Raw genomic sequence first — 16,395 nt, 5'->3', positions numbered from 1 at the left:
TACTCCCAAGTTTTATGAAAAAAGCTGCTGTAAACATTTATGTGCAGGTTTTTGTATAGACATAAGTTTTGTTCCATGCAACTTTATCCCATTAACAGATTGGTGTAACCACTACCACAAACAAGGTTAAGAACTGTTTCATCACCACAAAAAAACTCCATCATGCTACTTTGTATTTGCATTCACTTCTACCCCTACTTCCCACTCCTTGCTACTCCCAACCTCCAACACACATACATTCCTCTCCCCTGACAGCCACTAACTATTCTCCATATTAAAGTTTTGTCATTTCAAAAATGTTATGTAATTGAGATCACACAACATGTAACCTTTTGAGACTGTCTCCTTTCACTAAAAATAATACCCTTGAAGTCCATCTAAATTGTTATACGCATCAATAGGTGATTCCTTTTTATTGCCGATGAATATTCTATTTTATGCTCATACCTGAGTTTGTTCAGCCATTCACCAATTGAATGACATTTGGGCTGTTTCCAGTATTTTGCTATCATGAATAAATCTGCTATGAAAATTCACACACAGCCTTTCATGTGAATGTTTTTATTTCTCTAGGACAAAAATTCCAAGAATGCAATTAATTGCTGGGTAATATGGTAATGCTCACTTTGGGAAGAAACTACCAAACTTTTTCCAGAATGATTATATCATTTTACATTCTCCCAAACAATATATGAAAGATCATTTCCCCACATCCTCTCCAGCACTTGGTATTATTTTCTTACATTTTTTATGTTAGCTGCTTCTATAGTTGCGTTAGGAGTTAAATGTTTTAAAAATCTCAAATCTCCAGAAGAAAACTAGAAGAAAACGGTGAAAATTTTCTGATTTCTGGCAGGGGAATTACTTTCTAAAGTTAACAGTTTCAACCAGATGAAACTTTAAAATTTCTAATGTCCCAAAACATCACTGACAACAACAAATATAAGCAACAAATTGGGGAGAAACATCCATGAAAAATCAACCCTGCATTACTGAGACTCCTAAGCCAGGCACCCAGAAACCTACCCTGTTTCTGTGACCCAAGTTCAGCTTGTCTTCGAGAAATTATAGTAGGTGAAAAATTTAAGTTATTGATACAAATTGCAAAAGGCTTTCCAGAAATGTTTTATCAGTGTTTGACCTATCAGTAACATATGAGAGTGACTATGAAAATGGCTTTTTAAAGATATATTCTTTTTTTTTTTGAGACAGGATCTCACCCTGTCGCCCAGGCTGGAGTGAGGTGGTGTGGTCACTGCTCACTGCAGCCTTGACTTCCCAGGTTCGAGGAATTCTCCCACTTTAGCCTCTTGAATAGGTGGGACCACAGATGCATGCCACTATGCCCAGCTAATTTTTTTTATTTTTCATAGAGATGGGGTTTGCCATGTTGGCCAGGCTGGTCTTGAACTCCTGGGCTCAAGTGATCCTCCTGCCTTGTCCTCCCAGAGTGCTGGGATTACAGGCATGAGCTACTATGCCAGCCCAAGATACATTTTTTGAAAAACCAACCCTGGATCTTAATATATGAGAAAAGGACAGGAAAAAAAAATACCCACAAATGGAATAAAAATTTTAAAACATGAGAAAAATATTGTAAATCATTAAAAATTAAAATTCAAAATTACCTAGGAAAAACATATGTATTGAAATATCAAAAACAGATCATGTATAATACTCAGTCTCACTGGGAGTGGGACGAGGCCAACATTCTTATGCATTGTTCCCTTCTACTGGTTTCCATCTTCCCTGGTCTTATTCCCCTGGTTCCTCACTCCTGCTCTTGGGTATCACTCCCAAGTAAACGACCTGATATGACCTTTGTCTCAGATTCTGCCTGTAAGAGAACCAAGCTACAAGAGTTGGTAACAGTGGTTTTAAAACTCAGACTCTCAGGATGGGATTTTGCAGTACAGTGGTGATAACCTGGGCAGGCAGTAACATCACAATCACCAAGACTCTCACCTGCACAGGTACAGGTAGAAGGTGACACATTGGGTTATGTGACAACTTTGACACTTGAATGGAGTTGGGCCAATAAAATTACAAAGATTTGGGAACTGGTCAGATTTTGTTAACTCTTTGGAAGTCTTGACAAACAAATGATTCAGGTTAGCTAAGTGTCAACTGAGGTATGATGTGAAAGCCAGAGGCCTCTAGCCGTTGTAGGGTAGAATGTGGTTAAAATCAGTCCCAGGAACCAATTATAAGGGTGACAGAACTGCAAAGGACAGTTAACTCATGGCTTCAACAAGTCTTTTTTTTTTTTTTTTTTAACAAATAGGACTTTTTATTTGCCACTATTTGAAGTCTGAACTTTAAACAGATTCTTGGACTGGTGGTTCATATCCATCAGCTCGTTCAACTTTAGCACCTGTCTCGTCCCCAGTGGCTTTTCCAGAACTCCTACCTTCACCACAAAGCTCCATGAGTTTTCCCAATTCAAACTTGGGCTTCTTCAGCATTTTTAGTCTTCTAACGAAGACATCATGGAGAGGATAAATAGATTGGCAAGCCTTTTCTGTGTCTTTTCAATGCTGTCTGGAATCAATTTATTGACCACTTCTTTCAAGTCATTTCTCTGCACCTCTCAGGTCATGATTTCCAACATCTTCTTCCAGATTTGGTAGACCTGTTGATGCTGAGCATAACAGGTCTTCTATATCTGATTGTTGTGGTTTTTTTTTTTTTTTTAGTAAAATCAATGCAGAACATACAAAGCAAGTAACCATTGGTAGGTTTTTTTTTTGAGATGGAGTCTGTCTCACTCTGTCAACCAGGCTGGAGTACAGCAGCATGATTTTGGCTCACCGCAACCTCTGCCTCCCAGGTTCAAGCAATTCTCCTGCCTCAGCCTCTTGAGTAGCTGGGCTTACAGGTGACCACCACCACACCTGGCTAATGTTTGTATTTTTAGTAGAGATGGGGGTTTCACCATGTTGATCAGGCTGTTCTCAAACTCCTGACCTCAGGTGATCCACCTGCCTTGGCCTCCCAAAGTGCTGGGATTATAGGCGTGAGCCACCGCCCAGTGGTAGTCTTGACATTGACATGAGCTTCAATCATTGTCTGCCATTTTTTGACCATGAAGCACATTTTGTCATGGGTAAGATCCATGGCATGGAAGTTATGCAGTTTTTGCCCAAATATCTTCAGCAATCAGCTTAGATTTTCTAAATGCAACTTCACTATTCTGCAAATCAGCAGGACTCACTTCAAACATGTGACCCTTGAGGCCATCAGATGCAGTTTTGGTTCCTTGGGTCCTGGTGACTAGGGTCTTTCCAATATTTCTTATATTGAACACAGCAGGGGCTTTCACATCATACCAATCTTTCTTAGAAAATGGATCAACTGGGGTGGAGCGAAGATGGCCAAATAGGAAAAGCTCCAGTCTACAGCTCCCAGTGTGAGCGACACAGAAGATGGGTGATTTCTGCATTTCCAACTGGGGTACCAGGTTCATCTCAGTGGGGAGTGCCGGACAGTGGGTGCAGGACAGTGGGTGCAGCACACCGTGCATGAGCCAAAGCAGGGCGAGGCATCGCCACACCTGGGAAGCGCAAGGGTCAGGGAATTCCCTTTCCTAGTCAAAGAAAGGGATGACAGATGGCACCTGGAAAATCAGGTCACTCCCACCCTAATACTGTGCTTTTCCAACGGGCTTAACAAACCGCACACCAGGAGATTATATCCTGCACATGGCTAGGAGGGTCCTATGCCCACAGAGCCTCGCTCATTGCTAGTACAGCAGTCTGAGATCAAACTGCAAGGCAGCAGCGCAGCTGGGGGAGGCACCCGCCATTGCCCAGGCTTGAGTAGGTAAACAAAGCGGCCGGGAAGCTCGAACTGGGTGGAGCTCACCATAGCTCAAGGAGGCCTGCCTGCCTCTGTAGGCTCCACCTCTGGAGGCAGGGCACAGACAAACAAAAGGCAGCAGTAACCTCTGCAGACTTAAATGTCCCTGTCTCACAGCTTTGAAGAGAGTAGTGGTTCTCCCAGCATGCAGCTTGAGATCTGAGAACAGGCAGACCACCTCAAGTAGTTCCCTGACCCCCGAGTAGCCTAACTGGGAGGCACCCCCCAGTAGGGGCGGACTGACACCTCACACGGCTGGGTACTCCTCTGAGACAAAACTTCCAGAGGAACGATCAGCCAGCAGCATTTGCGGTTCACCAATACCCGCTGTTCTGCAGCCACTGCTGCTGATACCCAGGCAAACTGGGTCTGGAGTGGACCTCCAGCAAACTCCAACAGACCTACAGCTGAGAGTCCTCACTGTCAGAAGGAAAACTAACAAACAGAAAGGACATCCACACCAAAACCCCATCTATATGTCACCATCATCAAAGACCAAAAGTAGACAAAACCACAAAGATGGGGAAAAAACAGAGCAGAAAAACTGGAAACTCTAAAAATCAGACCGCCTCTCCTCCTCCAAAGGAATGCAGCTCCTCACCAGCAACGGAACAAAGCTGGACGGAGAATGAATTTGATGAGTTGAGAGAAGAAGGCTTCAGAAGATCAAACTACTCCGAGCTAAAGGAGGAAGTTCGAACCAGTGGTGAAGTTAAAAACCTTGAAAAAAAATAAGATGAATGGCTAACTAGAATAACCAATGCAGAGAAGTCCTTAAAGGACCTGATGGAGCTGAAAACCACAGCACGAGAACTATGTGATGAAAGTACAAGCCTCAGTAGCCGATGTGATCAACTGGAAGAAAGGGTATCAGTGATGGAAGATGAAATTAATGAAATGAAGCGAGAAGAGAAGTTTAGAGAAAAAAGAATAAAAAGAAACGAACAAAGCCTCCATGAAATATGGGACTATGTGAAAAGACCAAATCTACGTCTGATTGGTGTACCTGAAAGTGATAGGGAGAATGGAACCAAGTTGGAAAACACTCTGCAGGATATTATCCAGGAGAACTTCCCCAACCTAGCAAGGCAGGCCAACATTTAAATTCAGGAAATACAGAGAATGCTACAAAGATACTCCTCGAGAAGAGCAACTCCAAGACACATAATTGTCAGATTCACCAAAGTTGAAATGAAGGAAAAAGTGTTAAGGGCAGCCAGAGAGAAAGGTCGGGTTACTCACAACGGGAAGCCCATCAGACTAACAGCTGATCTCTCAGCAGAAAAATCTACAAGCCAGAAGAGAGTGGGGGCCGATATTGGACATTCTTAAAGAAAAGAATTTTCAACCCAGACTTTCATATCCAGCCAAACTAAGCTTCATAAGTAAAGGAGAAATAAAATACTTTACAGACAAGCAAATGCTGAGATATTTTGTCACCACCAGGCCTGCCCTACAAGAGCTCCTAAAGGAAGCACTAAACATGGAAAGGAACAACTGGTACCAGCCACTGCAAAAACATGCCAAATTGTAAAGACCATCAAGGCTAGGAAGAAGCTGCATCAACTAACAAGCAAAATACCCAGCTAACATTATAATGACAGGATCAAATTCACACATAACAATATTAACCTTAAATGTAAATGGGCTAAATGCTCCAATTAAAAGACACAGACTGGCAAATTGGATAGAGTCAAGACCCATCAGTGTGCTGTATTCAGGAAACCCATCTCACGTGTAGAGACACACATAGGCTTAAAATAAAGGGATGGAGGAAGATCTACCAAGCAAATGGAAAACAAAAAAAGGCAGGGGTTGCAATCCTAGTCTCGGGTAAAACAGACTTTAAACCAACAAAGATCAAAAGAGACAAAGAAGGCCATTACGTAATGCTAAAGGGATCAATTCAACAAGAAGAGTTAACCATCCTAAATATATATGCACCCAATACAGGAGCACCCAGATTCATAAAGCAAGTCCTGAGTGACCTACAAAGAGACTTAGACTCCCACACATTAATAATGGGAGACTTTAACACCCCACTGTCAACATTAGACAGATCGACGAGACAGAAAGTTAACAAGGATATCCAGGAATTGAACTCAGCTCTGCACCAAGCAGACCTAATAGACATCTACAGAACTCTCCACCCCAAATCAACAGAATATACATTCTTTTCAGCACCACCCCACACCTATTCCAAAATTGGCCACATACTTGGAAGTAAAGCACTCCTCAGCAAATGTAAAAGAACAGAAATTATAACAAACTGTCTCTCAGACCACGGTGCAATCAAACTAGAACTCCGGATTAAGAAACTCACTCAAAACTGCTCAACTACATGGAAATTGAACAACCTGCTCCTGAATGACTACTGGGTACATAACGAAATGAAGGCAGAAGTAAAGACGTTCTTTGAAACCAACAAGAACAAAGACACAACATACCAGAATCTCTGGGACACATTCAAAGCAGTGTGTAGAGGGAAATTTATAGCACTAAATGCCCACAAGAGAAAGCAGGAAAGATCTAAGATTGACACCCTAACATTCACAATTAAAAGAACGAGAGAAGCAAGAGCAAACACATTCAAAAGCTAGCAGAAGGCAAGAAATAACTAAGATCAGAGCAGAACTGAAGGAAATAGAGACACAAAATATCCTTCAAAAAATCAATGCATCCAGGAGCTGGTTTTTTGAAAGGACCAACAAAATTGATAGACCGCTAGCAAGACTAATAAAGAAGAAAAGAGAGAAGAATCAAATAGATGCAATAAAAAATGATAAAGGGGATATCACCACTGATCCCACAGAAATACAAACTACCATCAGAGAATACTATAAACACCTCTATGCAAATAAACTAGAAAATCTAGAAGAAATGGATAAATTCCTCGACACACACATCCTCCCAAGACTAAACCAGGAAGAAGTTGAATCTCTGAATAGACCAATAACAGGCTCTGAAATTGAGGCAATAATTAATAGCTTACCAACCAAAAAAAGTCCAGGACCAGATGGATTCACAGCCGAATTGTACCAGAGGTACAAGGAGGAGCTGGTACCATTCCTTCTGAAACTATTCCAACCAATAGAAAAAGAGGGAATCCTCCCTAACTCATTTTATGAGGCCAGCATTATCCTGATACCAAAGCCTGGCAGAGACACAACAAAAAAAGAGAATTTTAGACCAATATCCTTGATGAACATGGATGCAAAAATCCTCAATAAAATACTGGGAAACCGAATCCAGCAGCACATCAAAAAGCTTATCCACCATGATCAAGTGGGCTTCATCCCTGGGATGCAAGGCTGGTTCAATATACGCAAATCAATAAATGTAATCCAGCATATAAACAGAACCAAAGACAAAAACCACATGATTATCTCAATAGATGCAGAAAAGGCCTTTGACAAAATTCTACAACCTTCATGCTAAAAACTCTCAATAAATTAGGTATTGATGGGACGTATGTCAAAATAATAAGAGCTATCTATGACAAACCCACAGCCAACATTATACTCAATGGACAAAAACTGGAAGCATTCCCTTTGAAAACTGGCACAAGACAGGGATGCCCTCTCTCACCACTCCTATTCAACATAGTGTTGGAAGTTCTGGCCAGGGCAATCAGGCAGGAGAAGGAAATAAAGGGCATTCAATTAGGAAAAGAGGAAGTCAAATTGTCCCTGTTTGCACATGACATGATTGTATATCCAGAAAACCCCATCGTCTCAGCCCCAAATCTCCTTAAGCTGATAAGCAACTTCAACTAAGTCTCAGGATACAAAATCAATGTACAAAAATCACAAGCATTCTTATACACCAATAACAGACAAATGGAGAGCCAAATCATAAGTGAACTCCCATTCACAATTGCTTCAAAGAGAATAAAATACCTAGGAATCCAACTTACAAGGGATGTGAAGGACCTCTTCAAGGAGAACTACAAACCACTACTCAAGGAAATAAAAGAGGATACAAACAAATGGAAGAACATTCCATGCTCATGGGTAGGAAGAATCAATATCGTGAAAATGGCCATACTGCCCAAGGTAATTTACAGATTCAATGCCATCCCCATCAAGCTACCAATGACTTTCTTCACAGAATTGGAAAAAACTACTTTAAAGTTCATATGGAACCAAAAAAAAGCCCGCATTGCCAAGTCAATCCTAAGCCAAAAGAACAAAGCTGGAGGCATCACACTACCTGACTTCAAACTATACTACAAGGCTACAGTAACCAAAACAGCATGGTACTGGTACCAAAACAGAGATATAGACTAATGGAACAGAACAGAGACCTCAGAAATAATGCTGCATATCTCCAACTATCTGATCTTTGACAAACCTGAGAAAAACAAGACATGGGGAAAGGATTCCCTGTTTAATAAATGGTGCTGGGAAAACTGGCTAGCCATATGTAGAAAGCTGAAACTGGATCCCTTCCTTACATCTTATACAAATATTAATTCAAGATGGATTAAAGACTTACATGTTAGACCTAAAACCATAAAAACCCTAGAAGAAAACCTAGGCAATACCATTCAGGACATAGGAATGGGCAAGGACTTCATGTCTAAAACACCAAAAGCAATGGCAACAAAAACCAAAACTGACTAATGGGATCTAATTAAACTAAAGAGCTTCTGCACAGCAAAAGAAACTACCATCAGAGTGAACAGGCAACCTACAGAATGGGAGACAATTTTTGCAATCTACTCATCTGACAAAGGGCTAATATCCAGAATCTACAATGAACTCAAACAAATTTACTAGAAAAAAGCAAACAACCCCATCAAAAAGTAGGCAAAGGATATGAACAGACACTTCTCAAAAGAAGACATTTATGCAGCCAAAAAACACATGAAAAAATGCTCATCATCACTGGCCATCAGAGAAATGCAAATCAAAACCACAATGAGATACCGTCTCACATCAGTTAGAATGGCGATCATTAAAAAGTCAGGAAACAACAGGTGCTGGAGAGGATGTGGAGAAATAGGAACACTTTTACACTGTTGGTGGGACTGTAAAGTAGTTCAACCATTGTGGAAGTCAGTGTGGCAATTCCTCAGGGATCTAGAACTAGAATACCATTTGACCCAGCCATCCCATTACTGGGTATCTACCCAAAGGATTATAAATCATGCTGCTATAAAGACACATGCACACGTATGTTTATTGCGGCACTATTCACAATAGCAAAGACTTGGAACCAACCCAAATGTCCAACAATGATAGACTGGATTAAGAAAATGTGGCCCATATACACCATGGAATACTATGCAGCCATAAAAAAGGATGAGTTCATGTCCTTTGTAGGGACATGGATGAAGCTGGAAACCATCATTCTCAGCAAACTATCACAAGGACAAAAAACCAAACACCACATGTTCTCACTCATAGGTAGGAATTGAACAATGAGAACACATGGACACAGGAAGGGGACCATCACACACTGGGGACTGTTGTGGGGTTGGGGGAGCGGGGAGGGATAGCATTAGGAGATATACCTAATGCTAAATGACGAGTTAATGGGTGTAGCACACCAACATGGCACATGTATACATATGTAACAAATCTGCACGTTGTGCACATGTATCCTAAAACTTAAAAGTATAATAATAATAAAATTTTTAAAAAAATTTTAAAAAAACTTAGTACAAGAATAGAGCTCATGTTAAGTGTTCTCATCACAAATTTTAAAAAAAGAAACAAAAAATAAAGTGGCACATGAAAAAAAAAAAGAAAATGGATCAACCACTTTCTTCTTGGCTTCCTTTTTGCTGCCTTTGTAAGGCACCTGTTCTTGCCAACCATCATGGTGCTGCTCAGACAGCCAAAAGGGTGGAAATGCCAACAAGTCTTTTATGGTAAAAGTCAGGGCCCTGATAGAAAAAGAGAGACTCTGAGACTTGATTTAGGGATATTTGGATGCACGAATCTGAGATGCAAGCTCTCATGCTTCTCTGAATTATCTCCCCTTGCAGACCAGAGCAGATGCCCCTTGCCTGGGAACCCTGCTAAAGCCTCACCTGATTTGTACTCTTCAAGATGACCCTGCTTCTTTTTATTGTCTTCAGACCAATAACAAAGATTATGTCTCAGCACAGTCTGAACAGAGAAACACAGCTCCCCGCTCCAAGAGTAAATATCTAACATACCAAAGACGTTGCTGGGCTTGGTTAATGTGTCCCAGTAGCAACCAAGGATCACATGGGGGTGTAGATCTTAAAGGAATAAGATTGTGTGTGTGGATAGGGAGTGGCAAGTGTGTATTGCTGGCAAGAGTAGAATATAAATAAGACGGGATAGAGGGCAATTTATTGATATAGGAGCCCTCTCTCATGACTTGAAGTTTAACATCAGGGAAAAGACACCTAGAACCTGTCCTAATAGATGGCTAGAATAGCTCCTTAAAGTTTCTGCTAACAATGGCCCAAAAGAAATGAGGTGAAAATGCTGATATTGCCTCAGCATAGTATTCATGAAGGGTTCAGAAAGTTCAGATATGTGGGAATGTTAGAGTGGATTTATACAAAACCATAGGAGCCACCACTGTGCTATATTCCTCAGGAAGGTGGAGAGAATATTCCTGTCAGTAGAGTAGCAAGGGTACAGGTGAGGGAGGCACTGACATCTCTGAGAAGTCTGATGATGGCCATCCTTGATAGGGACCAGGGTTGATAGCAGGAGATGCTGTCATGGAAATAGGCTCCCTATGGGAATCATACAAACATACTTGAAAATATAATTAGGAACAAGTGACAGTTAAAGTCCCTGCTCACAAGACATGAAGAAAACAGGAGACTCCTGGAGAATTATCTTTCAACACTTGCCTGAAAAACCAAAACCAAGTAAATAAAAAACACCTTTGTGATAAACCTATTTTTGCTTTAAACACTCAACAGAGATCCTTCTGTAGATCTTTTATGGAGATGAAGATTTGACTTTGGTGGTTGTAAATCATCACTATGTTGGGGTTGCTAACACAGGAGTTTATCCTTTTTGTTTTTTTTTTAGATGGAGTCTTGCTCTGTCACCAGGCTGGAGTTCAATGGTGCGATCTCGGCTCACTGCAACCTCCGCCTCCTGGGTTCAAGTGATTCTCCTGCCTCAGCCTCCCGAGTAGCTGGGGCTACAGGCATGTGCCACCACGCCCAGCTAATTTTTGTATTTTTAGTAGAGACGGGGTTTTACCACGTTGGCCAGGGTGGTCTCCATCTCTTGACCTCACGATCTGCCTGCCTTGCCCTCCCAAAGTGCTGGGATTACAGGCATGAGCCACCGCACCTGGCCAGGAGTTTATCTTCTCTATGGAGTGAACCTAATGCCAGTCAGGACCAGGATGAGCGTGCTATTTGCAACATTCCTTGTATCCAACATCCTTTGCCATGTCATTCTATAGATGCTCTCAATAAAGTGATGGCCAATTTCCCTACCTTTCGAATCCGGGCTTTGGCAAATGGGATGTTAACAACAGCTCCCAAACAGAGGATCACAAAGTACTTGCATGAGCCCACTCCCTCTTATGTTCTTCAAGCATGCCATGAGAACACGCCTGGGTCAGCCTGCTGAAGGAGCTGAGCTGAGTCATCCCAGTGACAGCCAGCTGACTCTTAGCAGTGAGAGGCACCCCCACAAAGCTGCTCTGCTGACCACCCCAGACACACGAGCAAAAGAAATGTTTACCATTGTATGTCACTGAGGCTTTGTGGTTATTTATTATGTAGGATTGTTATGGAAAGAGCTATCTGATAGATACCATGAGGCAGATATGTAAGAATGAAAATTACTTCGAACAGGAAGAAGACATGATTACCTCCAGGAGTCGGTTGACCTCTTTTCTGCAGGAGCACAGTTGGAACCTGGAGAGAAGGAAGAATACTAGTGGTGGAGTTGAACAATAACAACAACAACAACACCTCATAACCAGTAAGGTAATGGTCTCATCTAACAAATCCCTCTCCCAACACATGAGCATGAAGTGCTCCGGCTGGGCAGGGAGGGGTTTGCTGCTGTGTGTAGCTGCCTTCCTGGCCTCTTGTCCTCACCAGCTCCCTGTTCCCCATCATCCTTCCTATGCAGTCTCAATTCAACAAATATTTACTGACAACCCATGCTGCCTGCTGTCCTGCTGAGGCGGGAGGAAACCTGTTTCAAGAGGAACCCTAGTACAGTTCCTGCCCCCTGGCACCAGCTCTTGTTGAAGAGATATTTACACAAGCATAGGGAGAGCACTGAACTCGGAGTCTGGTGATCCAGATTCGTGTCCCAGCTCAGCCACTCACAAGCCTGGGGCCCACAGAGAAATTCTATCTCCTGCCCACACCTCAGTTTTCTCCTTTCTAAAACAAAGATAATAATCCCCAGCTCACACATGTGGGAGAGGATTCACGAGAATGGAAAGACATCGTAGGAGTTGGAAAGGACTCCCAAGGGACAGGGGTGGGTGCCACCAAGACCAGGCACTAAGATGGCCAGAGGACATTAACTCCTGGCTCTTCAAGGGGGAGGGAGTGTGGATGCTCACTCAGGGTGTGGAACCACAGAGTTGGAGGGAGCCTAAAATAAGCCTTCCTCCACAGGGAAGAGGGAGACCCAGGCCTGGTGGGGCCTGGCTGCTCCTGCTGGAATGAGACTTTCATGGACTTGGTATTTGACCCAGCCTGAGCGATGTTTCCTTTGCAGCTCTTGTTGGAAGCTTCCACAAGTACCACAGCCCATTCCCTGCCACCCACCAACTGCAACCACAGACTTAGCTCAATGTGGAATGTCAGAGAGACACAAATATGGCCTTTTGCCTCAGGCTGTTCCCACCTGGGGTGTAACTGCAGGAGCCTGAGGCTTCCTGGGATTTGAGTTGCTTCCCAGAGCTCAAAAACAGTTACCCGTGGAACAAAATCAGCATGTGAACAGAGCATCAATCTACTTCAAAACCAAAGCATCTATCTACTTCCAAACTAGATTTGGGCCAGCTATAGTGGCTCACACCTGTAATCCCAGCACTTTGGGAGGTTGAGGTGGGAGGACTGCTTGAGGCCAGGAGTTCAAGATCAGCCTGGGCGACATGGTGAGACTCTATCTCTACAAGAAATTAACAAATTAGCTGGGCATGGTGGTGCACAACTGTAGTCTTAGCTACTTGGGAGGCAGAGGTTGCAGTGAGCTAAGATTGTGCCACTGCACTCCAGCCTGAGCAACAGAGCAAGATCCTGTCAAAAAAAAAGAAAAAGAAAAGAAAAGAAAAAGAAAAAAGATAAAAAAAAAAAAAAAAAAGAAACAAAAAGCCAAAACAGATCCGGTTTCCAGGGCTCTCATCTTGGAGAGACTAGGCTGGAAAAAAGCTGTAGTCTCATCTATGACCTGAGGGACGACTCTACTGATAGGAAGGGGATGGGTTGTGTAGAACCTGGATAACAGGGACCGGGAAGCAAGACAAGGCCAGCTTTATCCAGGGCCATGCTAGGGAGGGAGAACCTCATTTGAGAGTGGGCATTCTGGGGGCCACAGGCTCCTCCAAGCCCGGATGAGACCCCTCAGGTTGGTCCTGAGTTGATGAAATTCCCTTGCTTCCTTCCCTCTCCATGTTGGAAAATGCACACTCATCCCTTGGATTTGCTACTTTTGGCCACATGAGCAGCTTCATCTGGTTCTTCCTGACCCAGAAACTCCACACCTTGTGGGTGTCTTGTGGCAGGGTGCCCGGCCCCTCTCCAGGACGCTCTGCTGAGGTTCCACACTCATCAAACAGCTTCCAGTAATTCAGTCAGCCTCAGTACCCTACTCCCCAACTGGAGAGGAGATCCCCTCCTTGGAGGAACAGTTTGCTGACACCCTAAGTGATGCAATTATTCCTAGGAAGGGTTTGGAGAGGCAGCATTTGACAAGAGGTGGGGCTTAGAAACCCAGCTGGGGCAGAAAACTCTGAGCCCCAGCAGATCTGCTCAGGTCTGCGACTGGAGTCACACTATAGCAGAAGCAGATCCTGACCCCCTCCCCAGACCCTGGTGGACCCTGAAAGGATTTGGGGAAGACCAAATTTCCTGTACATACCGTTTGTATGGAGAACAGTCCTCTGGCAGTCACAGTTACAGGGACTCAGTCCTAGGTTTTTATCCACTCAGACGGGGGACCTAGAAGAGGGTGCCCTTTGCCCTGTAGCACAAAGATGCCTTCGGGCTCACAGCAGCCCCCATGAGACCTGACCTGGGTGCAAACCTCTCCACTGGCAGCACCAGATCTTTCTTCAGCTCTGCGAGGTGCTTTTTTTGCAGTTTCTAACATAGCCGTGGCAGCTAAGCAGACACTTGTCTTAAAATCCTCATTGCAGCTCCTCTTGGGTCCCCCTGAGAGCCCTTTGGCAAAGCTCGAGAGCTTGCCCACATTATCAGTGTTCAGCCAGGCCCTGCCCTGTGTATAAACAGGAAATCTTAAAGTTCCAATGTGCACCTTCTTCAAGCAATAAAGGCTCTTAACAAGCTCCACAGTAAAAGACACTGACCCAGAAAAGCAAACTTCCACAGAGGGGAGGCTGCGTTAATGGAGTCGACCAGTCATTAGTGGCAACCCCATGACTTTAAAGATTTGCACAGATGACCTGGACGGGAAGAATAAAAGCAGGCTTTTCAAAGAGCTGCAGAGTGTGGAAATTCAGGAAGTGTAGCCCACAAGTAGGACATGCCAAGTAATTATTAAGAAGGGAACAAAAGTGAAAAGAAAGAATCACAGGAAAACTCTAGAAGGAATTGAAAGAAACTAAGTTTTGACAGAAAAAGTGAGTGAAAGAAAAGAAAAACAAATAACAAAAGAAAAATGTGTTCATCTGTCATAGGGGAGAATGATCTTCCTGCAGATCAGAAGCCAACCGGGTTATTGTTAGTAGGTGATTTCCCAGGGCTGGCACCCAGCAAACAGCTGCAGGGCAAAGGTAAACAGGACGCTGGGGAGAGCTGGAGGATGATACAATTTCATAGGAAGTGCTGTTATTCCTATGTAATATTTACATAAAAATCTCATTTAGGTTCACTGCCTTATTTTCTTGAAAAAGGCTGGCAAATTTTCAGCCTCTTTCCATGAAAGAAATCATACAATGCCCCCTTTAAAATGTCACATATGTCACATTTGAAAATTAACCACAAAAGAAAGAAAAAATAATGCCCATATAGAAAAAATACCTTTCTGATTTTGAAACAGGGAATTCCATTCTCTCTAATGCCAGATTTTTTTATCTGATAATAAATTAGAGACCTTGGGAAGAATATTCACTTTTTTAGACCACAATAAAAATAGCTACAATAACAACAGTGGTTACTTTCATTTGTTCATACATTTTGGAGAGAGAGAGGGCTAATTCCAAAAAAATAACACAGGGAAGAATTCTTATAAGGCATTTACCATAAACAATATTCTCTTTTCTTTCCCACCCCCCCAACCCTGACTCAAGACTATTCTCAATGGTTTATGTATATTAACTGTTTTAATCCCAACACTAATTGCATAAGGTAGCTATGATTATCATTTCCTCTTTACAGATGTGGAAAAACACAGCACAGAGAGGGTGAGCAACTTGCTCCAGATACACAACTAGTAAGCGGTGAGGCTCAGATTTGAACCCAGCTAATCTGGTGCCACGGTCCGAGTTTTTCAACAGTAAACTATGCTGCTAGTAAGAACACCCCAAACCACACAGAAGAAATTGTGTCTAAAAGTAGAGTGTTGACTTTAGATGAATATTTGTGTTAAGTATTAGGTCACAGGCTAGGCTGTAACATGGGTTCCCACTTAAAGTTACTTTCATAGGGTCCCAAATATTTTATCATAAAGCCAAAAGAGTCAATCTTTCCAAGTTTTGTTTTCCCTAAAGTTATCTTCCTTCTAGAGGTGAGAGGGATCCCCAGTGTATACTTCCTTCTAGGAATAAGAGAGTCACTGCTATCACTGCTATGTGTCACTTTTTTTTTTTTTTTTTTGAGACAGGGTCTTGCTCTGTCACCCTAGCTGAAATGCAATGGCGTGAACATGGCTCACTGCAGCTTTGATCTACTGGGCTCAAAGGATCCTCCTGCCCCAGCCTCCTGTATAGCTGAGATACAGGCGAGTGCCTCCTTGCATGTCTAGTTTTTGGCTTTGTTTTTTGTAGAAACAGGGTCTCCCTACATTGCCAGGCTTGTCTCAAACTCCTAGGCTCAAACAGTCCCCCCACCTCAGCTTCCCAAGTGCTGAGATTACAGGCATGAGCCACCACACCTGGTTAATGTGTCACTTTGAAATCAGTTGTTTCTGCAAGAACTGTGAAAGAGTCATCATAAAAGACCAAATTGGCTGGGTGCGGTGGCTCACGCCTGTAATCCCAGCACTTTGGGAGGCTGAGCTGGGCAGATCACGAGGTCAGGAGATCGAGACCATCCTGGCCAACATGGTGAAACCCCATCTCTACTAAAAATACAAAAATTAGCTGGGCACAGTGGTGCATGCCTGTAATCCCAGCTACTCAGGAGGCTGAGGCAGGAGTATCGCTTGAACCTGGGAG

General features: G+C 43.0%; 1 pseudogene; it reads right to left on the bottom strand.

Moving 5' to 3' along the window:
• Window positions 1-2,302: 2,302 nt before the first annotated feature.
• The window catches only part of LOC109023792 (small ribosomal subunit protein eS1-like), a 37,752-nt pseudogene continuing 23,659 nt past the window's right edge, over window positions 2,303-16,395 (bottom strand).

This window comes from Gorilla gorilla, chromosome 19, assembly GCF_029281585.2.
Source record: "Gorilla gorilla gorilla isolate KB3781 chromosome 19, NHGRI_mGorGor1-v2.1_pri, whole genome shotgun sequence".
Classification (NCBI taxonomy): domain Eukaryota; kingdom Metazoa; phylum Chordata; class Mammalia; order Primates; family Hominidae; genus Gorilla; species Gorilla gorilla.
Note: the sequence above shows the minus strand (reverse complement) of the source record. Positions and strands in the feature narration are given on the sequence as shown.